Below are 23,328 nucleotides of genomic sequence, written 5' to 3'. Positions count from 1 at the left end.
GATCACGCCGCAGCCGTTGTTCTTAAATGAATAGTGCGTCTCTGGAAGCAGATGCATTGATTGGACTACATAAAAGGTCAAACTTGGCTCACTGAATTGAAAATCAGTGAAGTAGTTGTGTTCCCACGTTTGTCTCAGCCTCCCCGTTGTGACAATTACATGAGAAGGAACGACATGGAAGCACATTTCCTTTCAGGCGTATATTGACTGTAACAGCGGGTCAGGAGCAAGACGGCTCCAAACACAATTGTCACACAACACTAAATAATACATAGAGCTCAAACAAAGACATCACACACCTAAAATATGGCCCTAATAAAAGGCTGCACGGACAAAATGTGTCTCCCTCTCGACTAAGAGTAATGACCTTTTCTCGAAGCCCACCATAAACTAACACAGCGACAGTTAGGAGCACCTCTTTTTACATTATTAATAGGCTTCACACACACTCAAAAAGCTAGAGACGTGCACTGATACCATGGCTTTTGACTGTTCTTAAATTGGACAAAATTCTCTCAAACGGCATCCAACTAAAACCACTGAGGCATCCGAGTGTTAAGAAAGCCATTTGTCACAGGCAGGTCTTCTGCCAGGGTATCAGCCCAGCCTTGGGATAAAAAAAAAAAAAACAAATGAAAATAATATGCATTTTATGAATACCATTCAAGAATAAGCCACACAATTTGTGATGGCATCTGAATTCAAATGCCTTGTATAAATACATATTTCGTTAGCAATGCTCCTCAAGAAATGAAAGGGGCATATTTGCCGGGTTTTCAGTTGTCGCCCTACATTTTAAATCATTCCTGCAGTATTGCTGCTAAAGTAAGGGTCTTTCTACACTCTTCTCAGTCTAATCACATCAAAAGGGATTCAGGCGTCCTCTGAGATGAACAACAGACGGCCACGATCTCCTCTGACCTTAACTGTGACTCATGTTTATTTACCTCTGCTAGTTATCCCTGAGGGACAGAGGCCTCATCACTGAAATGAGCGCTGTGATGGGTTGTTTTTTTTATTGCCACTCCAGGGAACGGACAACTCCTAATGAACAAAGAAGCCTGATCGATCCAAGTTAGCATTTGATTCCCGCACACTGCCGAGACACACCATTCAACACGTTGGCATGCCAGTGGAGCACCCCTCGTACTTTTCTGTATACACATCTCTTTAATCACACTCACCTTTTCTCGTGGCTGGTGTGACTTCCAGCTTATTTGTAATTACCAAGCTCCTTGGGGGGGGTTGGCTGAACAACAGGCCCGGCCATAGGTCACGGAGAGAAACTGTAGCTGGCCATATGGGCTCCGGGCCCAGGGGCAGAGAGTGGGTGGACGCCGGCATTGGCACCGGCAAGTTACCAGAATGGTCGGAGCAGGAGATTGAATTATTCGGAGACAGGAGACAGCCTTATCGAGCAGCGGCCACATTGCACTGACGTTTTCACCCCATTTTCTATTTCCCATTTCACACTTGGACTATTGCCAGATAGGATATTTTCAGCCACCTCGTTTTACCCCCAGATTCAAAATCGCCAGCCACCAGTCAAAAGAGGGTATAGTGCGTTATCTATCACTACATTCCCACCCGCGGCACCCTCTATCCCCAAACCCTCTCGTGTCTCCCCTCTTCCTCCACCGTTGTCATCAGCGCAGCAACAGCACAGTGTTATTACAGATAAACAATCAATACTGCATTAACGTGTCCACGGAGGCTACCTGGAGTTTAACAGGCAGACGAGGAAAATGATTCAACCCAATGTCATGGGCAGACTTCAAGCAACTAATCTTGCTCATGAACCTATATTTATGTATTGAAAATTCAGGCCACTTTCTTTCAGTATCCTCAGCCATCAATTCTTTGTGTTTGAGGTCACCAGATACATTTCTTTTCCTTCCTCTCCTCACTGGTCACAGAATGAAAACCCCACTGCATTAAAGAAGTAATACCCTACTTTATAGCAAAGGTGACCATGGATATTGGAGAGCAGGGACCCATACGATCGATTTGGAGCGAGGAATGGAAATTTTAACATGATTCCCAGCCAGGCATTTTTAACTCAGGAGTATTGGACCCTCTCTTTTGATGACTGCTTCCAATCCAACTTACTACTCCCGTTTCAAAATTCTGATGACGTCTTCATTTAAGGGAAAGGGCAGTGAGAGAGGCAAGTCCTGGTGCCCTGCTGGTAGCTGTGTGGTCCCTTTTCCTCTTTGCAAAGCTTGTATGCAGCACATTTGCATCTATATTCCCAACACTGCTATTGAATAAAGAAGGCTTTTTTGTTCGGAACCTCTGTGAAAAAATGAAAACAAAGGCGTTCTCATGAGGAGATCCAACAAATAGTCCTTGCCTCTCCTTCTCCCAGACTGGAATTTAATGCTCCTCATTCCATCCTCATTCATTAGCCCCCACGCCCACAGCCCTAACACCGTACGGGGGTATAAAATACCTTGCTCGCTCACACACAAACGCGCACGCACACACACACACACACACACACACACACACACACACACACACACACACACACACACACACTAAATAAAAGAGTTGGACTTGGCTGAATGATTGCACAGACTGTTTACTAATACTGCAGCTCACTCTGCTTTATTACAGAGTGCCAGGCTTTCCATTACTGCAAAGGGAGAGAGAACAGGGAGAAGAAGCAGAGAAGGAGGGAGCGGACAGAACAGAAAAGAGAGAGAGTGAGAGAGACTGCCAATGTCAGATTAAAAGAGAAGAAGGAAGAATGGCTCAGTTGATTTACACCTTCATTACTCTCCCCTAACTCTGCTTATTGCAAATCATGATGCTGCTTTATGAGCTGAATCCTCTATTACGACAAGGCCGGGAAGACGGTGCTTTAGTCCATAAAGCAACCGTACAGTAACCGCCACCCGGCAGCAACCGATCCACTCATCCTACCACCCAGCTGCCAGAGGGGAAGGGAAGCAGGACAGCGACTGTGGCTGCTGAAACTTGTTAGAGTGCAACAAACCCCCGAGCTTGCTTGCTTGCTCGCTGTCCCTTTCCTGGCCTTGTGCCCGTGGACAACACACCCAGATTTCTTCGAGCCAGATGTCAGGGAAGTATGACTTAGTGGGCGCACAGCTCTGTGGCTACGTTGGAAAGGAACTCACAGCGAGTGTTTAGTTTTGAGTGAGCGGTGCCGTATTTAAGTCAACAAACACGTAGGGGCACTGGAGGGTGTGTGTTTACCATCTCCCCACCGCCATGTGATGCGGTGACACGTTTACTTGAAGAGCTTTGTGTCTATTTAGATAGAGAACAGAATTTATTTTTTTCGACTCTTATTTATTGAACTGAGGGGAGGTCTTCAGAGCACGCTTGCCCTTTTCTTTTTTTCTTGCAATGATTACATTTGTGTGGTGGGTGCGTGTGGCGAGCAGGTCCAAGAAGAAAGGGTGGAGGAAGCCGGGTGCAGGACCTAATAAATCACCAGATAGGCCGAGGCGTGTAGGTGAGTGCGGGTGTCAGTGTGCTGATGTAAACAGGGCGCGGGTGCATAAGACACACTGGATGGAGGTTTGTTATGTGTATGTAACACGCTGCTCCAGCCTGGCCTGTCTGACTCCCATCTGGAACAGGGTTGACAGAAAAGTTGACAGATGCTTCACCAACGGCCATTATTTATGAGACTGAGGAGGATCCGCACTGCATTTCACATTTCAGTGTCTGCTTCTGCTACTGTAGGTCGACTTCTGACATTCTATTCCGTCTGTCCGCGCGCACGCGTGCGCGCGCATGCACGCGCGCACGCGCACACACACACACACGTGCTTCCTTGTGTTTGTGATGTTCACTTTCTTGCACGCGTGTAGGGCGCCTGGGTAGCTCACCTGGTAGAGCAGGTGCCCATATATAGCGGTTTACTCCTCGATGCAGTGGCCGCGGGTTCAACTCCGCCCTGCGGCCCTTTGCTGCATGCCATTCCACCCCTCTCTCCCCTTTCATGTCTTCAGCTGTCCCATTTTTTTTTTTAAATGCACAAGTCTGTGCTTATGTATTTGTGTTTGCACGTTCACTCCAAACCCTCTGTGAGTCTAACCCTTGACCTCCCTAGTGTCATTAAATCCCTGCTAGCCATGCGGCCCTTCAGCTCCAGCATGGAGGACCGTACACCAGCAGACTCCAGCTCTCTTAAAACCCACTTACAGGCTTACAGCTGGGAGGCCCTACCATCGGATTGAATTAAGGCTATGATTAATTGAATCTAGTGGTGAGTAACTTGAGTGACTGATGTCTCATAGGACCAAAGGTCTAGACACAATGCTTCAGAATAAAGCTACAGTCATTTATTCAGTGACATCACAGGCGGTTTCAGTGTGCCTCAGGCATGGATGGTTTCCTCTAATATTATTGCTCGGAGTGCTGCTTTAAGCCCAACACTACCGGCAGCACTGTGGCTGCTGCTGCTGCTAAGCGTGCCAATGTTAATAAGAGGCACAATATAATTAATACAAATGGAATGTTTAATGCAATTTTTCCATTTCAAAGAAATTCCCCCAGCATCTTTCCCAACAACCAATTCAACTCTCTTGCATTGTCCTCAGGCAAACAATAACCCAAGTTTGGCATTACCTTCATTAGATCAAACTTAATTATTGCAGAGCGCTTGCAGCTCCTCTGGCACCGGGGTTGGACTCTGAGGCTGCCTGCTCCGGCAACTTGAAGGCCCTCTGGCAGGTCCTGCCCCATTTGTCTGTGATGGACAACAGTGTGAAACAGTAATTGGAGGCCTGTGAGACCCATACACATCCATTTGTCAGTTATTCATGTCAAAGCACAGTGTTCAGCTGTTGGGGTTCTCAAATAATGACCTTTTCTCAAAGGGGACAGGTTTTCCCTACTGTCAGAGAGACGCCGTGGGTATTATTCAGCCCAATACAGCACTGCGCTGGTATTTCTGTGTATCCCATGTTGCTGCGGAAAGCTTGTATTGTGTCCTTCCCTGAGGAATATATACGGTCCCAGAATGATACGCACGCTTTGATTCGGCAGGTAGTTTGTGCGGGAGGTCTTTCTATTTCTCTCGCTGACAATGAACGATCCTAATGTTTTGAGAAGTAGCAGAACAATGGCTCTTTTTCACTCTGGGGATTGAAAGTAAATAGGACCTTTGCTTATGTGTTTGCCTGTTCATTTACAGCATCTTAGAATACAGCTTGCACACTGTACCTCTACGGAGGAAAAAGAAGAAAAAAAAAACCTCACAAAGGCATTTCTGCAGGACAATAGCACAGCGGAGGAAACGAGTGCACAATGGAGTCCAGATATCATTCACAACATAGACAGGAGACCATTATCCACAGAAGGAGGAGCACATCTGAAGGTGACAGGTTTGGGAGACAGAGGAATTGTGCACACAACGCTGCCACCAAGACAACAGTCTCCCTGAAGCAAAACCTAACCTATAAGGACAGGTTTTTGCAGCACCAATGCCCGCTGGGTTGAGGTGTTACACGTCATTTGCAATAACCTGGATCATTACTCCTGGAGGCTGTTAGAGGGGAAAATCACATCACTCTGCGTTTACCTCTGCCAAGAAAAATTGACAGGCTAAAAGTCACACAAAGACACATCTGAATTATGCACACGCACGCACAAAGGGCCACAAATAGCGTCTCCGCCACCGTCTCTCACACTTGCAAACAAACACACGCATGTTATCACACACCCGCAATCCATCACGTACTGTCAGTGACGTCTGGTGGGTTAACATACCAAGTGGCATCCCAGCAGCGTCCCATCAGCCAGTGGTGCCTGAAGCTGACAGCTCTCACTGCGGCAGCCTTGCAGGAGTAAAGTAAGCATCATTATCGCCTTCTCTCGCCATACCTCTCTCTAGTTGGAACAAGCATAACGCTCTTTTCAAAGTTATTTTATCCCCAACCCGACCCTCTTCCGTTCACTGCCGACTCTGTCTTCATTGTACTCCAGTCAGGCACTAATGCTCCCTGTCCTGTGGCTGGACTCTCTGATCTCCTATTACCCTCTCGTCATCCGACAGTCAATATTATCCCCCTTCCTGACCAATCCTTCCCTATCCGTCCCCTTGCTTTAAAAAGTCTCAAAAGTCAGACAGACAATGATGCCCCGCTCCACTCCTTCATGCACTTGCTCGTCTCCCATACACTTATTAACTGGCTGTCATGTTCAGCAGCCTTCCCCCAGACAGTGTTTAGCGTTCCTCAGTCCACTTACTGCAGCCAGAGTTAAGCCTCTGGGCTTTGCACAGACAGGAATCCAACTAGAGGGGGAAAGGCAGGACCTGCGGACATGATCTGTCTGCTGTACTCACTCACACTCTTCCTCCTGCACTGACTACGTCAAACCAGGGCTGAAAAAAACCCACATCTTACAGGACTTTTTTTTTTTTTTTACTTCCTGTAGGATAATGTGCAGTAGCAGAGAAGCAGGCGATTTTTTTTCTGAAACATTTTTTATTCATTTATTTATGTTATGTTATTTATGTTTGGAGGAGTTTACATTTTAAGTGTAATTACATTTCATCATCTTTACACGTTTTCTTGAAGTTTTACTAGTTCAATAAATGCATACACCTCAGAGTTTTGACCCCCCCAAGGCATAACAACTATGTAAGCAAGATGCTCTCAACAAGGTCTAATTTGGATGAATTAAAGTTGCAGCAGGTAAGCCTTATAAAACTAACTTTCTGTCATATTTGCTGAAACTGACCCTATGTTCCAGTAGAACTACATGAAGCAGGTCATTTAAAAAAAAAAAACTGGCTCCACCTACAGCCTGTAGTGAGATTTGCAAAAATCCACCGCTCGCTGTTCAGATGCACCAATCAGGGCCGGGAGGAGTGTCTAACTGCGTGTCAATCACTGCTCATGCACACATATTCATTCTCCCTTGTGGGGGGAGGGGCTTATGAGACCGTTTTGGGTTTTAGCTGAAAGGGGGGGAGGGACTGAGAAGTTGATGTTCAAACTTTTTGGCTAAGTCCTGGATCGTCGCATTCCTACCTACAGCACCTTTAAGTTCATTCTTAATTTTACGTAAACTGTAAATGAGTGGGTACATTTTTTTTTGGGTTTAGGAAGTCGTACTGTCACCTCTGTTAGTTAACCTGAATGTCAGCAGGGTGTCTGCAAAAACTCCAAACCAAATTTCCATGAAATTTGGTTTAAGAGATCAGCCTCGAGCCAAGGACCAGTTGATTAGATTTTGAAAGTGATCTGTATCTGTGATTTCCACAATTAGATGATCATTGTTTTTTTTCCCTCCCACACATATTGGATATAGAGATTTAATTACAAATCCAATCCAAACCTTAGCGGTACCCTGGCAAGGTTAAGAAATCGATTTCGCCGCAAATTGAAGTATGAGGGAATGTTTGGCGTCCCTGACGGTGGCTTCCTTCTTGTTTTTTTTTTGCTCATATTTTAGATGACACACAAACTGAGTTCCACTCCCAGGCTCGGCTCTGCATTGTGTGGTAGCTACAATGCTGGATTCGTCATCTGCCCCATTCCTTCTCCACCCTCCCCTTCCCGGGGCAAATGGTGTAAGAAATGAGACGTGGCTGGTGGATATACTTTCATGGCCCTGCTTTACCAGTGTCATTTCGGCAACTCTGAAATTGTGCCATGGTCCACAGGGCTTTGTTGTAAATCACTATCTCCCACTGTCAGACTGCAGTCTGCTGTACACTGTGGATGCCTGGCTTTCTGCTGCCTCCTGGGTGACTAATATATCTTGTTAAATTGTGCTGAGAAGCGTGCGGAGAACTGTACACCTTTCCTCTTTGTACTTTGTTTGCTTGCATTTATGCCTGTGTGTGTGTGTGTGTGTGTGTGTGTGTATGTGTGTGTGCGCGTGCCTACTTCAAAACGTGTATTGTCTGCGCGCGTGTCTACATTTCGTGACTGAATAGGTAGGTGTGGATGTTACTTTTGCAAATATGTTCACTAAACTCCACAAGTCTGTCAGGCTTTGTTGGTAATTCAGTTAGATTGCTATTCGGCCAGCTTCCGCTCTCCACCATCAGCGCCACAGCATCGCGAGTTGTGAAGCTATCTCTCAGCCACTTCGTAATTAGAAAAGCTGTGGAGCCGAGCCACAGTTTGAGGGGGAATAGGGAGAAGAAGAAAAAAAGCTGTTGGCACACTGCATTATTCAACATTGGCAGCAATTTACTCTGTCTCCCACCCCAAAGACATGAATCTAAGTGATTTCATAGTCACATCCGCCCTAGTGTGCAACACTGTATAAAGACTCTTCTCTTATCACCAGCTCTGAAGCCATGCACTGTATACTATCAGCTTCATCCAGCACTATGCATTCACACCGCACACACACAGCATAGCTCCCTCCTACCGCTTTGAAAATAGATTTATGAGTATATTTCTGTGTAATTGGTGTTCTCCTTCACAAAGCAAGGATAGATAATTACTCATTGTTAAGTGAGGTGTGAATTGTCTGATCCATGTGTATTTATCTTCTCAGCACACAGAGAGCAAAGCAGGCCCTTTTTGGGGAGATTTAGGCAGACTACAGAGCGACGTTCTACTCTCCTGGCTACCGCCCAGCTCGCAAATCCCTTTTGCTGAAACCTGTCGAGAAACCGCCTTGCCGTGGCTTAAACACATCCCGTGTTTTTACGTGTTGTTTTTTTTTTTTAAATTATAGCACATTCAATCTGGGACTAAGGTTTGACCCTCAGAGAGAAGGTGAAGCCGGCGCCTGCCTATAGTAGATTTAACTAGAAACAAGACGCAGATGTTTCCGCCTCTGTGTGTTATTTGGTGGGTGAGAAATACGTAGCCCCTTATTTTGGCTTCTGTGCAATTGTGGTTCTGACTGCTCCATAAATAGGCGTCTCCGAAGGGAATCTGTCTCATTAGTAAGGAGCAGTTATTAAGTTGCCATTGCGCCTGCAGGCAACTTGCTCTAATGGTCACAAGACGCCTCAAGAAATCAAAGACATTGTCACTGTAGGAAGGAAAAAAAACTCAAATCTGCCATTCTTCATGAACTGGCTAATTTCTCTACAGCAGGGGCATTGTTCTGGACACAGAAAAGAAAAGAAAAAGAAGAGGAAAAACAAAAGACAAAAAAAAGAGAGAGGCCCAGTTGGCTGGCACAGTAGCAACACTCCAGATAAATATTTGGCACAAGGAAATCTTCAGAGGACTCCCGAAGCAATCGCATTGCAAACAACATCATGATTTATTATTACATCATACAGACCGTGACTAATGCACTCAAACAATCAACGTGCATCTAGTGAACTACAATGCCCATGGGTGCTCTCTGCCACCGACTTCAAACTTTCGTAAGCGAAGCACACACACGCATTAGAGCCACTTGCGGTGGCTCGACAATTGTCCACAAGTATCCGAGCAAGCACACAAACACACACACACACACACACACACACAGAGGAGGGGAGAGGGCCATAGACTTTCCCATCGGGGATCCGAGTTATCTTCGGCACAGTCAGCCGCCACTGGGACGCAATTTTATTAGCTCCAGATGCTGCTGAAGAGAGGACTAGAGACGCTCAATATTATGAGCAGGACACATCAAAAATGATGCTGCCCATCTGGAGCACAAATAATGTAATCAACTCGGGTCAGCGGTCATCATCGCCTGGCCGCTGGGTAAACCCACCATCCTGTGACGTCACCCCCCTCACAGGGACAGGCTGGAGCCGGCCTGGCAGATTGAGACAAGAGCTTTTTGGAATATCCCCTGAGCTGCTGCACATGACCCGCCGAGGGAAGATATTTGGGAGAAGAGAAAGATGAAAATGTGAGGGACTGTCTATTGTAATCTGAGCTCTGGTTTAAAACACGCAGATGGCTCTGATGTGTCTATTCCCCTGCCTGTCAAATCAGTTCTGCAGTATTACTTTAAACGTCTTCATACGAATCGCTCAAACACACACACACACACACACACACACACACACACACACACACACACACACACACAACTTGGACCATAAACACATATACATTGAGGTACTGTATGTTCCTCACACATGCATGCATGCACGCGCACACACACACACACACACACACACACACACACACACACACCTTGGACCATAAACACATATACATTGAGGTACTGTATGTTCCTCACACATGCATGCACACACACACACACACACACACACACAACTTGGACCATAAACACATATACATTGCGGTACTGTATGTTCCCCACACATATGCATGCACGCACACACACACACACACACACACACACACACACACACACACACAGGAACTATTTGCAGAGCCTTTAAATATTCAGTACCTGCCGTGTTTTCTGTATGACTTTGATCAGCCACAGATTCTACTCTGTCCCTTTCATCTCTGAACTTCAAACCAGCGTATGAAAAACCTGGACCACAAAACCTGTTCTGGTTCAGACGATCTCTGTTCGCCAAGCTGCTCTCTGCCTTCTATAAACAAGCCGGAAGTTGTTCCAATGGGGGGGGGGAGAATGTACAAGAAATGATACAAATGTATCTTCTATCAGCTCCTACATGATTGCCCAATCTGATTTTATAAGCACACGTCCTTGTTTGTAATTTAAAAAGCATGTGCTCAGAGGAGTGATTATTGCGGCATATTCCCCCGGTATTCTGACAACACCCCCCCTCCAAACAACTTCTTGGCTGCCTTCAGGCATATTACCACAGGCTTACATTGAGCCAGCGCAATATCATCACCATGGAGCAATCTGCAGGCAACAGGAAGGTAAGACTTTCCCCCTAAGCACCGGATTCAATTTCCAAGATTGCATAGTCCTGTTTGAGATTCACTCCACCCTCTGCCCCTCACACGGTCAGGACCTGCAACTTTTTTTGAGTAAAGACACCAAGTTCATTCTTTTGTAGCCCTGCCTGCATTATTCAGCAAGGCCATTAAATATTTACAGCCACATCAATATCATCTTGTAGTCAATAACGCCAAAGGACACGCTGTTTTAGAAAACTTCAGTCAACTCCAGGAGTGTTTCCATATCCCCCCTCCCCAATAACAAAAAACAAAAAAACAAACAAACAAGGCCTTTCTGCAGATCTCTAACAGCGAGCACAGAAAAGGCAGCAGGGCATCACAGTGCGACTGCAGGCAACCACGGATAGACAGTCCTCCGCGTTTATCGGAGGATGCTGTCCCACCTGCATCGATTAGCATCCCGTGGATTTGCCACTGGGTGCAGAAAGATCATCGGTGGAGAAGAAGAAAAAAAAGCACACACACACACACACACACACACACACACACACACACACACACACATCCACCGATAGATTCAAGCGAGCGTTTCAAGGGCCTGAAGTGACAAAATAAGGACAAAGATGCGTTTAGAGCCCTGGCCCGCATGCTCGCATCACTTCAGCGCGGCGGGACACACCAAACCAAACGTATAGCCTGCGCTACTGCGTCGTGCAGGACCTCTGTTCCGGAGGGGCACGTTTCATTTGTTGTTGTTTTTTTTTTACATCGGCACATGAATGAGAATTAAGCACAGAGCCATTTGACAAAATACAAAAGTTGATGAAGCCGCTAGCAATTGATTGCCCCCCCACCCCACCCCGCTATAAGTTGAACAAATATCTCAGACTACTGTAGGCTGTGGACGTTGATTCAAACTCACATCCAATTCAAAGCCCGACGCTTATTCCAGTAATTATGAGTGGTATATGGATTTCGTTCCACTATCGATTTCATTACAAGAGGGAGACGAAGCTCTTATATAAGCAACTATTTCGCATCTATAGGTCATTAGTGTGCGAGCAACCCCAGGATAACCTAACCGGAGTCGGACAATTCAAAACGCTGCAAGAAGAAGAAGTAAGTGTTCTCTGTTCGAGCGGCGAATGTGCCCGAAATGACAATTTCCCACAGCGGATAGAAGTTGTAAGCAAAGACCCAGGCTCACCTGATAATGAAGTTTATTCTAGGAGGCGATTTTTTTTTCTTCTTCTTCTCTCTCTCCCAGGGCTGTGGAGGCGCACGTCGGAGCCGAGTGTATCCGTTCACTGCAGCTTTCTGTTTGCCCGTTGTTCCACCTCAACTGCGCGTCTCAGTCGCGCTGCATCACTTTCTCGCTGTGGATGTCAGGGAGGCTGAAAGGCTGAGGGGACTCAACCCTCCCATTGGCTGCCATTCATAAGTCCCCCAGCAGCAAAAAGGGAGAAGGGAGAAGGGAGGAAAAGCAGAAGAAAAAGAAAAACACACGACCGACAAAAACAAAAAGGAAGATGGGGAAAAAAAATCAGACATTAGAGCTCCAGTCGGGCTGCGTTTCAACTGCCCGTGCGATGTTCAAGTTTAATAATAAAAGTCAAGTGTTTTTTGTGTGCATGCGCTTGCGTTCATTTGCATAATCCCTGATAGGGGATAGTTGCAAAGTCAGAGGTTCAGTGTGGGTTTGAAACAATCAATAAATGGATATTTTTGGTTAAAAGCCTCCGGTTAGACTGCCTGCTTCCTTTACAGTAAACCCTGGGAAGCCGTGGATCATATATATGATTACAATGGCTAATTCAATTCGTGCGGCTCTGTATGAAGTGAAACGACAAACGCACCAGCAACTATCATGCCAGTGCAAATTAGCATGTGTTTGATATACTGCCATGCTAGCCTACTGATACAGCCTGCTGACTGTTACTGTACTTGTAATGATAATGTCTATACAAGGATCAAGACTCTCTGCAGAGGTTCTCAAGAGAACATATCCAGGGATATATACACGTACACGTATGTCCTTTGGAATCATTTTAAAGTCAACTTAAAAAGTAGCCTATTTTTTACATTTCTATAGTCTCAGTTAGCCTAAGTAAAAGAACAAAACATGGGACGTATATTAGACACGTATTAAACACATCTGCAGGTTCCAAGAGTTATACATTTGTTAGTCTATATCCACAACGGTCCACTTCCGGGGTTGCTCCGTTGGCTCCGGAAATTCCGCCGGATGTCACTCTTTTCGGCCGGATGTCCGTCACCTTCCGCTTTCTTTGTGTTGGCGTTCTAAACTCCGGTGGATTTATGAGGACTGTGGTTAACTGCTCCTCAGATCTCTGCAGGGTAAATCCAGACAGCTAGCTAGACTATCTGTCCAATCGGAGTTTTCTGTTGCACGACTAAAACAACCTTTGAACGTACACCATGTTCCACCGAAACAAGTTCCTTCCCGAGGCTGTTTTGCAGCGGCACTGTGGCTCCGTCCGGCCGCCCAAGACGATTGTAATTGGTTTAAAGAAATGCCAATAAACCAGGGCACGTTTTTCTCCCATCCCGGAATGCCGTGTGGACTAGCCAGACCCTCCTCTGCAGCACCCCCCCCACCTCCCCCCAAATGTAAATTACGCCTATGTCAACTGGTAATAAAAATGCTTCTATTAGGCTACTGCGTCTAATACATCCTGCTGTTTCTACTACCAATAACTATTAGTTGTAGTATGTGCACCAAATTATCTGTTTATTATTAGGTACACCTACACCTATAACAGCCCTGCTATGAATCCTATAGCTTGCAGTTATAAATGTTGAATTTCCATTGTGGGTAGTAGTTGTGGGTGCTCCAGTTGTGATTTGCAAAGACCTTCCCTACCTTGCAAGTGAATTAATCTGTGCTACATGGTCGGTTGATGTCTGCAGCTGCTAATGGTGTCAGATTCTGTTTGGAGAAGGGAAGAGGGAAATCTGATTACTGACCAAGCATGCAAACTGTGGGGGTTTTAAAGTAATCAAACTAATGCAGCTTATAAATGCTTTATCCAGTGTCCTGCCTAGACCAGATTACACACTGTAATCTGTTATATTTTATTTGTACGAGTAGCCTACATGTGCATGTAATACATTCTTGTACTTGCTGTTACCGTTATTGTGCCTGATCAAAAAATTGTGAGGAAAAGTCAGCATGCTTTTTTTTTTTCGTGTTAATGATTCTATGATGTTGATGTTAGCGAGTAAACTGTTTTGTCAAAATCCTATTTTAAGTAAAACTGGTGAGGTTGTTTCAGCGGGGCCAGGAATTTGTGATAATGTCACGTTTAAAGAACGAGTTACATATATGGATGGATTACTGACCGGGCCTACCTGGCACAGGCCCAGGGAGGGACTACAAAGAGACAGCAAATGACTACAAAGAGAGACAAAATGACTAGGGCTGTCAAAATAACGCGTTAATTTAATTAATCTGAGAAAAATAACGCGTTAAAAACATTAACGCAGATTAATCCATTCCATATTGACGTTTGCATACAGACGAAAATCTGGTGCCACTGATATGTCTGCGCTTCTCTCTGCTGCTCTGAAACAGACGTTACAGGAAACACAAACCCCGCTGCACGTGACGCTAGTTAACACTATACTCGACAGCAGCTAACGTTAGCCTACCGCTAGCTAGTTAACGCTATACTCGACAGCAGCTAACGTTAGCCTACCGCTAGCTAGTTAACGCTATACTCGACAGCAGCTAACGTTAGCCTACCACTAGCTAGTTAACGCTATACTCGACAGCAGCTAACGTTAGCCTACCACTAGCTAGTAGCTGGATTAAACACGGTTACAATGCTGACAGCTAACGCTAAACGGTGTAAAGTTTGACTGTGTTTTACTGTAGAGGATTCAACACCGGGATGTAACAATCTGCAGCTGCCGTCGGAGAAACAATACAGATGGTGCGTTCATTGAAACTGGTAAACTACAGTCTCGTGGTGCATTTTAAATTATTGTAAATGTCCTTTTCCTATGTGGTTGTTGTTTTTGTCGTTCAACAGCAATTTACTAGTGAAATAAGTTATTGTTATTGTTGTAATGCATTATTATTAAATCATTTAATTTTGACCATATGGCCTTAGCAATAAACAAGCCGTTCTTTAATGTCACCAACTGTTGTTTAGTACCCTTTTTTTTCTTTTCTTTTTTTACTTTCTTAAAGAGTATCGGTTCAGGCACCGTTAATTATGTATGCGATTAATTTTGATTAATTAATCACAGAGTATGTAATTAATTAGATAAAAAATTTAATTGATTGACAGCCCTAAAAAAAACGTGAAACGTAACGACCACAAACGACCCAAAATGACCATAAAGAGACATAAACGAAGTAAAAATAGATTCAAAACCACCACAAAAGATGCTAAATGACTGCACATTGATGCAAAACAATCACAAGGACACGCAAAATGACTAAAATTAGATGTAAAATGAGTGCAAAGGGACGCCTAATGACTGGACACGTTGAGATTATTTGAGTTTTGGTGTGTTGTTCCCAGGGTCAGGGGCCTCTCACATGTCTGTGCCCAGGGGCCCATTGTCTCATTAACTTATTATTATATTATTTTGTTAGCTATGTGCATAGCTGAGGTTTGCGAACATTTTAACGCTACTTTTTTGAGAAAAACGGTGTACCATAGACAGTGTTTTTTTTTTTAGAGGTAATTATCTTCACTCGAGCTTCTGCGCTGGAAAGTCACCGGACGCCACAATCTTCTGAACATAGCCATTTTGAGAAATACAGAGAGTTGTGTGGAGCTTATAGTCTTAATTAGCCTTGTAGCATCTCATTTGGCATGGCTTGAATGTAACGGACGTTCATATATATATATATATATAAAAAAGTTATGCACTAAAGCTTTAAAAGTGTGGTTAAGTGTAGATGTTTATCCTCATAAAAAGCCCCCTTGTATTTGTCCCATATAACATACATGTGTATCACATGTGGAAAGACCATTTCAAGTTAAACAGTTCAGGGACATTTTACAGGAGGAATGCACATAATGTTGACACGTGATCACTCTGATAATTCCCAAGTGAAATATAAGATGTGTAAAAGAACATCATGGTCACATGTAATATCACGTATTCCGGACAACTAATGGGGAAAATGAATAACATGGACACATTGTACGTAATTTTCGGGAATGTCTGACATGAATTTCAAGTTGTTGTTTTTTCTCCCCGTAAGTGTTGTATGTTAACTATCATGTGTTCTACCGACACAGACACAATGATGCACATACAGTACATGCCACGGGCAAGACATGATACTCATTTATTTTTGCCAACTGCAGAGGGCATTGATGCATATAAACAGATGGGAGCAGCAAAGCTTACTGCAATGCAAAGACGAGAGCAAGCTGTAAACAATACCAGTCTCAAAGCATTCTTTAAAAGAGGTTGCAAAAAGTTTAAAGTAGAAAACATTACATGGAATTTAAATAAAAATGTTGTTTACAAAAAAAAAAAAAAAAAGTATGTTACCACAATGCTCCAATTATCTCACAATGACCAATTAATGCATGTGTGTTTCACAACCTTTGAGCCGGTGTTGACCTATAGGAGAAATCTGAGTAATTAACAGTGTTGAATGGCGATATCCGTACTGGATGCTGGAAACATAATCTGTCACATAATTAAGTTGTGATGTCGCAGAAGCAGCTCAGTGTTATCTTGTGATGTTGAGATAATGAAATTATAATCACAAGTAAACAAAGTGTGATTTCACGAGATAACGGGACACTCCAGTCTTGATCCCAGGATAAAGGGAATAAAGTAAAAATCCGCTGTTAGCTGCCCTGCGCTACTGTGTCGACATTGTAATTAGATTTTATTCCCATAATAGACTTAACAAGTGACGGCTTTAGGTATTGGAAATAATAATTAGTCTTTTATTTATCATTTCTGTCTTATCATTTTCAAAACACAGCTTTTAGTGAGACATGAGCCACAAAACATGTGTCAAATCTAATACAAATGTAGCACACATAAAATGTGCAATATGAAGATGGAAGGAAAGTCTGCAGGCGTTTATGGTTTTTATGGTTTCAATTTATTTATTTTTTTTTTAGACGCCAAAGACCCCACGCTGTGCATGCCTTACCACCCATGCAGTGTTTGTGTCATGATGACCACTGGCTGCTGTTAGATTCATGAGTTTAATCCCTGGAAGCGCTCCAAGCATCCACTTTGCTGCTGCCCTGTCCTCTCAACCAAACATCAAACTCTTGCCTATAGCACAAAATGCAGTGAGCCAAAGGGATGTCTGCATTTGGCATCATGTTCTATCAGGAGATCAGCTGCAGACGAATAACCGCTGCCCTTGACTGCATCATTGCTACTAAATGAGCTTACACGGCCTCAGTGTTTTTGTGCAGTTTATTTAACAGCCTGCCTCTGTAAACACATCACAACAGTAAAAGCAGTCTGCAAACACCACATTTTGTGCCAATACGCCATATCCACTGCTTGTTAGACGTGCAGTTTCTTTACGATGTGATTAGTTCTTGTCCAAATTATATTGTGGTGATATGAAAAAATAAGGAGCCATGCAACGGCTTTGTTTTCGTCTAAAATGTCTGTGAGAGTTGTCTTCTAAAGGACTTTTTCATATTGAAATAGAAAGCCTAGATATTCCTCCCTTATGCACCCTGTGTTACTTTACGGAAAAATGACAGTTATGGGGCATGGAGTTAGACAGGGGATGTAGAGGGCAACTTCAGAACAAATCTGTACTCCTATTATGTCTGACAGCTGAGATGCTCTAGGATTTGTCAGAGAAAGGAATTGTTCAAAGTATCATATCGGAAAATCCAAAGTCATTTGTTGCCAATGCTCTCGTCTTCTTAATTTACAGACGTCCATATCTCATTAATCTGTCTCACCTTGCCAGAGTCTGTGACAAAATGACAGTAAAAATGGAGGACACAATGAGCTATGTTCACACCGCCTGCTAAAAGTTAGCCTATCCAGTCTCAGACCCAGTCACCCAAGCGGTCACACCAACCCCAGCTTCAGTGATTGTCTCTGTGGCTGTGATTGTTATGTTTAAAGTGCTCATATTATGCTCATTTTCAGGTTAATTAATTGTATTTAGAGGTTATATCAGAATAGGTTTACATAGTTTAATTTTCAAAAAACACCATATTTTTGTTGTACTGCACATTGCTGCAGCTCCTCTTTTCACCCTGTGTGTTGAGCTCTCTGTTTTAGCTACCAAGTGAGGCATCGCACTTCTATTCCATCTTTGTTGGGAGTCGCACATGCGCAGTAGCTAGGTAAGCTAGGTACCCAGTCAGAAGCAGAGTATGAGGGCGTGCTACGCTAGCAGCTAGGCGAGCATTATAACGTGTGTTACAAAGTGACGCATGTTCGTCACGGAAGTAAAGGCTGGACTGCAATAGATTGTTTGATTGATCTGATACAATTTGATTTGATTGTTAGATACAATTGATCTGTTTGGAGCAGTTTGTGAACAGTGTTTTCTGTTGGAGATGGTAAGTCCCTTTGGGGGGGACTTTGGGCTTTTTCATTTTGTAAACCTATAACATGCACAAAGATATATAACACAATAAAGGAAAGGGAAACAGCCAAAAAGCATCATATGAACACTTTAAGTCTGCAGTTTATTCCACTACAGACAAGGGTTGTTATGAGCTTAGTCTATATCCACGACGTTCCACTTCCGGGATTGCTCCGGTGCTGCCAGTCACTCTTTTCGGCCGGATGTCCGTTACCTTCCGCTTTCTTTGTGTTGGCATTTTAAATTACGATGGATTTCTGAGGACTGTGGTTAACTGCTCCTCAGATCTCTGCAGGGTAAATCCAGACAGCTAGCTAGACTATCTGTCCAATCGGAGTTTTCTGTTGCACGGCTAAAACAACTTTTGAACGTTCCACTAAAACAAGTTCCTTCCCGAGGAGATTTTGCAGCGGCACCGTGGCTCCGTCTGGCGCTTAGCGCCGCCCAAGACGATTGTGATTGGTTTAAAGAAATGCCAATAAACCAGAGCACATTTTTCTCCCATCCCGGAATGCTGTGTGGACTAGCCGGAGGAAGGTCTGGCAATGCGAGAAATGTCAACAGATGAGCGCATCAGCGTACACGGGGCAACAAGCGCACGTTAACACAGGCGCACACCTACATAATAAGCTTTTTTAAATTTAAAATGTTCAATGCCTTATCGCGCTGATGTGACCGAGCCCGACCCAAATCCGAACATCACTTCTAAATATCTGTCCGAACCCGGCCCGGCAGGTACCGTCGGGTCCCGATGGGCTCGGTTTGGATATCCATCGTCTAGTGTAAACACAGTAAACGTAGAATTAAGTTTCAAATTACCTTAAAGCTATAGTACGTAGTTTCTGTTGCCCCCATGAGGAATTCTAAGTAATGACAACAACAACACTGTCGGAGCTTCCACATGACGCAAGCCTTCTGTGATTGAGCACCACCCCCACCCCTCCTCCACGATGATGCTAACACGGGGGATTTAAAAAAAAACAAAATGGTGTAATCATCTTGTAATTTTTATGTCTTCTTCGTCTCTAAAGCTGAACGCTGATGATCTTTCTCAGCGGTGACGTAAAACGCATCACTAGAGCTGCTGCGCGTGAAAGTCGCCGGATGGCAACATTTTGTAAACATAGCCATACTGAGAAATACAGGGAGAGTTTTGTGGAGCTGATAGGCTTATTAGTTTTTTTTTATTAGCTAGGCACTTTAGCCCCATTGGTTCCTACTGAACCAATAGGTAGTATTTCTTTTAAGGCTTAGTAATTTCCTTAAACAGCTGGGCACTGTAGTTTTTACCAAACAGTGCTAAAACAGGGGTAAATAGTCTTCTTGTTGGGGATTATTTTCAGTTGCACATTCATAAACATTTGGTGCTCTAGTGGGTATTTACAGCACCGCAATGGTGTATGTGGGATTGCCTTAAGGTAAACTACAGTGTGTTTGTTCATGGTAATGAACAGATGATGTCATCCAGAGCAAAAGTGTGACTCATTGATGAGTTTTTGGACAACGATGGAGCTCTATATGGCACAGAGGAATAAGATCCCCATGTGAACATTTGGCTACACAATCTATAGTTAATAGAATTTAGGTTTTGGTGTTTTGATGGAATTTCCATTTTTGCTTTACTCATATCTTTTACATTAGTTGTTCTAGTGTTGAAGTGACATGATTTATAGGTCCAGAACAACAAAGTTAAAGAAAAGAGTTAGCATGAGCAATGATGCATGCTGTTTCATACACAAATCATTCTGGAAAGTTCAGCACAGCAACACTACATCAACGAGATCTTGAAACTAAAACAAATGCATTTTTCACTGTTGAGTCATTATTTATGATTAAGTTGACTTATTTTATCGTGTGTTTAATTTTATTCGTGAGACTTAGAGATCTGCTGTGGCAGAACCCCCCAAAAGGAAATCAATAGGTCTCCTTTTAGACACACAGAGTCCTATAAACAATCCCAGAAAAAGATCAATATGCTACAGGAAAATGAACAAGGGAGCACAGAGGAGTCAGGCGCCCAACCCCTGCATATCACAGATATCATAGTCCTTTTTTAAAGAATATCAGACACACTGTTCTGTGAGGCAAAGATAAGTTTTTATCAACACAGTTTCCCAACTCCCAAGAGAAATAAAAACACAGAAAAATGTTTGGATCTTCCAACCTGGGAGGATTTTGTGGCATAAATATTCACTAAGTCGCAAATAATGCCGCGTCTCCTGCATAAACTGGAACTCTGCCTGAAGTTCACCATATTTCTTCTGTCATTTTCAAGTGAGATAAAGCAACACAAGAAGGCAATGCTGTCAAGCTTGTTTACGGCAAATATATAGTACATTGTGTAATTATCTTTGGAGGCATTTCTTGAATCAGTGCACTGTTTCGAGTCACTCACACTTAAAGCAGCTGATGTTTTTCTGATAGTTTTCCTCTGCATGGTAAATCATTTTCTCCAGTGCTTAGGGGTTTGACCCTAATTTTCCTTTGACATGGCTATATGATGCACATTTCCGATGACTGCTGACCAAGCTGCATTTCTGAGAAAGGCAGAAAAGTCCTCCTGTGTATGGAAAAAAAACACGGGGTAATCACACAAAAATTAAAATGCTATATTTTTTTTGGCAAATACTGACAAGCTGGGAGTTGCAGCAGATGGTGGATTAAGGTAAAACAAACTAAAAGTGGATCGGAAATTAAGTTATGAAACCTCTCTTTTTCAAACACAACGGAAAGAGAACTTGAAACACTCATCCCACCTTTTTCAGTCGACGTATAAGTGAAAAATAAGGCCTGCACTATCTATCAGAGGGCTATTCACACTGAGGATGTGTCTGTGCCCCTTTAATGACTGTGGAACTTGTGACATTACCTTTAGTACATGTGAAGGAATAAGGAAACTGCTGTAAGGAAGTCTGTATAAACCCTCTGTGGAGTGCAATTAAAAGGCTCCTACATTCCCTGTCATTTATAATTCTGCTGTAGAGCTGACCTGGGACAGGACAATATGTACCAGAGAAATGAAGACAGTCTGCAGATAACGTTTGGTTGCAGGGAAATAGCCATGGTTAAAGGTTTCTCTAGATAAACTGAGGTGGAAACCAGCATTCAAAGTGATGGAGTCATGTTTTAAGGTCTTCTGACTTGCTGAATATAGCTTAAAGCAAGACTATAACTTTTGAAAGATAAAAGTAGCACATTCCTCCTCTTGCAAATACAAAGTTTAATTCATCAGTAATACAATGCACCTCTGTTCAAGTCAAGCGTTTTGTCACAACAGCCTGACTTCGGCTGGTATGACCAGTTGCTATGCTATAATTTTATCCAATATTAGCAAACCTAACATAGATATCGCTGTTTAACGGGCATTACTGAGACTAGCGCTGCTGTTATCCTTTAATTGTCACTCGTGGCGAATGTTGCTGAGATTCAGCTATTATTACACAGGCTCATTTAAACAAAACAAAAAAACTCCAAAAATGTATGTCTTGAGTCTCAAACACTGCCTGAAACAGTGGCTCTGGAAAGGTTTGTGGAGGATGCCAGCTGTGATTACAGTAGTCACTTAGTCAAAGCGTTCACATTCTGGGAAGAATGTACCAAAACAAGGTTTACAACCTCTTTTTGTCGCTTGGATAGTTACTTGTGCAACTTCGTTAGCTTGCTTGGTAGAACACGTTTCCGTCCTCCTTTTTAGATTGAACTAATAGGAGAAGTTTTTGTATTTTCTGTTTGCACATAAGATTATAGGACCAAGTGAAAGATGAAATATTTAAATAATGCCTAGGCAAGTTTAAATTATGGTATTTTGTTCAGCAACTTCCAACTGATCAACTTTTTTTTTAATGACCAAGGAGGAGTTGTTTAATCTAATTTACAGTACAGTGCCTCCATACAGTATATAACGTGGTTAACATGTTTTAATAGGGACACGGGCATGGGCACCTAAGCATACACTGAAGCCAATTAAACTGTGGATCTGCATGCTACCAGTGAGACGGACTTAGTGCTGTTTCTTCTATGTGCATATGACTAATTTGGAAAACTGATAAGGTTTTTGCACTTGTGTTTGGCCTCTATGTGTACATACTGAACACAAGGATATGGTTTCCTCTGGTAATTCCCAATAAAGAGATGACATTTTCCAGTTTCCAAAACCCCATTTTTAGCTTCAGCAGGAAGCTATTAGTGAATAATGTTGCAATTATTTCCTATATAAAAGAAAACGAAACACCCAAGGCAGGAATTATGATCTGTCCTTTGCCATCTCTGTTCAGTTTCCACACAGAAATATTCTGATTACTCTCTACTGAGTGGAGAATGGTGTCATGCAGAGGAAAGCAGAGCAATAACTGTTTCTGGACCCCCCCCCAATTTTCTGACATTGTGCAATAATCAACATAATTCTCTGCTGACAGAATGGCAGCCACACCTCACGCTGATCAGCAGATTAGTCACTGGGAATATTTTAAAGGATTCTCAGCAGCTCAGAGGGCCAAGAGACTATAATTTATCCCAGATCATGAACGCTTTGCTGACAAACATTCATATTCCTAACAAAGACATATCGCAACAATATGACTTTTCTTTTCAGATTGAGTCATACACCGAGACAAATCATGTGGACTCAATTGCTATGTTTATTTGAAAGCTAGAGTAGCATAAAAAGTGTCTCGACTCTGCTCGTCAGAAGTTCTCACAGTCTCACCGCAGCTTAAGGAGTGCCAGTTTTAAAGGGGGTTGGCACTTTTGAGCCAGTTCAATTTATGCCTTTCAATAAGTCACAGTGAAGCATTTGAAAAGGATTTTAAATGGCATTTGGAACCAATTTTGAGGGCCTCATGCTCTACAGAAACTAAAAAGCAGAAGTCGAAACCATACCTCAGGCCACCTTAACAATAGTGAGGGAAAAGTGGCACGCAGGGGCTGAATCAAACATGCAGGGAAATTGCCAAGGGGAGTTTATATTTGCATGACACTGTGACACCCTGTGTTTATTAGCAT

General features: G+C 43.3%; 1 protein-coding gene across 1 annotated transcript in view; it reads right to left on the bottom strand.

Annotated features, from left to right (window-relative positions):
- The window catches only part of LOC144536866 (cadherin-10-like), a 65,364-nt gene extending 53,249 nt beyond the window's left edge, over positions 1 to 12,115 (bottom strand). Inside the window, exon 1 of the mRNA XM_078280164.1 lies at positions 11,956 to 12,115. The gene's annotated coding sequence lies outside the window, so the exon portion shown is untranslated. The remainder of the gene's footprint in view (positions 1 to 11,955) is intronic.
- Positions 12,116 to 23,328: the final 11,213 nt, after the last annotated feature.

The sequence above is a fragment of the Sander vitreus genome, chromosome 22, assembly GCF_031162955.1.
Source record: "Sander vitreus isolate 19-12246 chromosome 22, sanVit1, whole genome shotgun sequence".
In the NCBI taxonomy this organism is placed as follows: domain Eukaryota; kingdom Metazoa; phylum Chordata; class Actinopteri; order Perciformes; family Percidae; genus Sander; species Sander vitreus.
The sequence above is the reverse complement of the archived record's forward strand: the minus strand, read 5'-3'. Positions and strand labels throughout refer to the sequence as shown.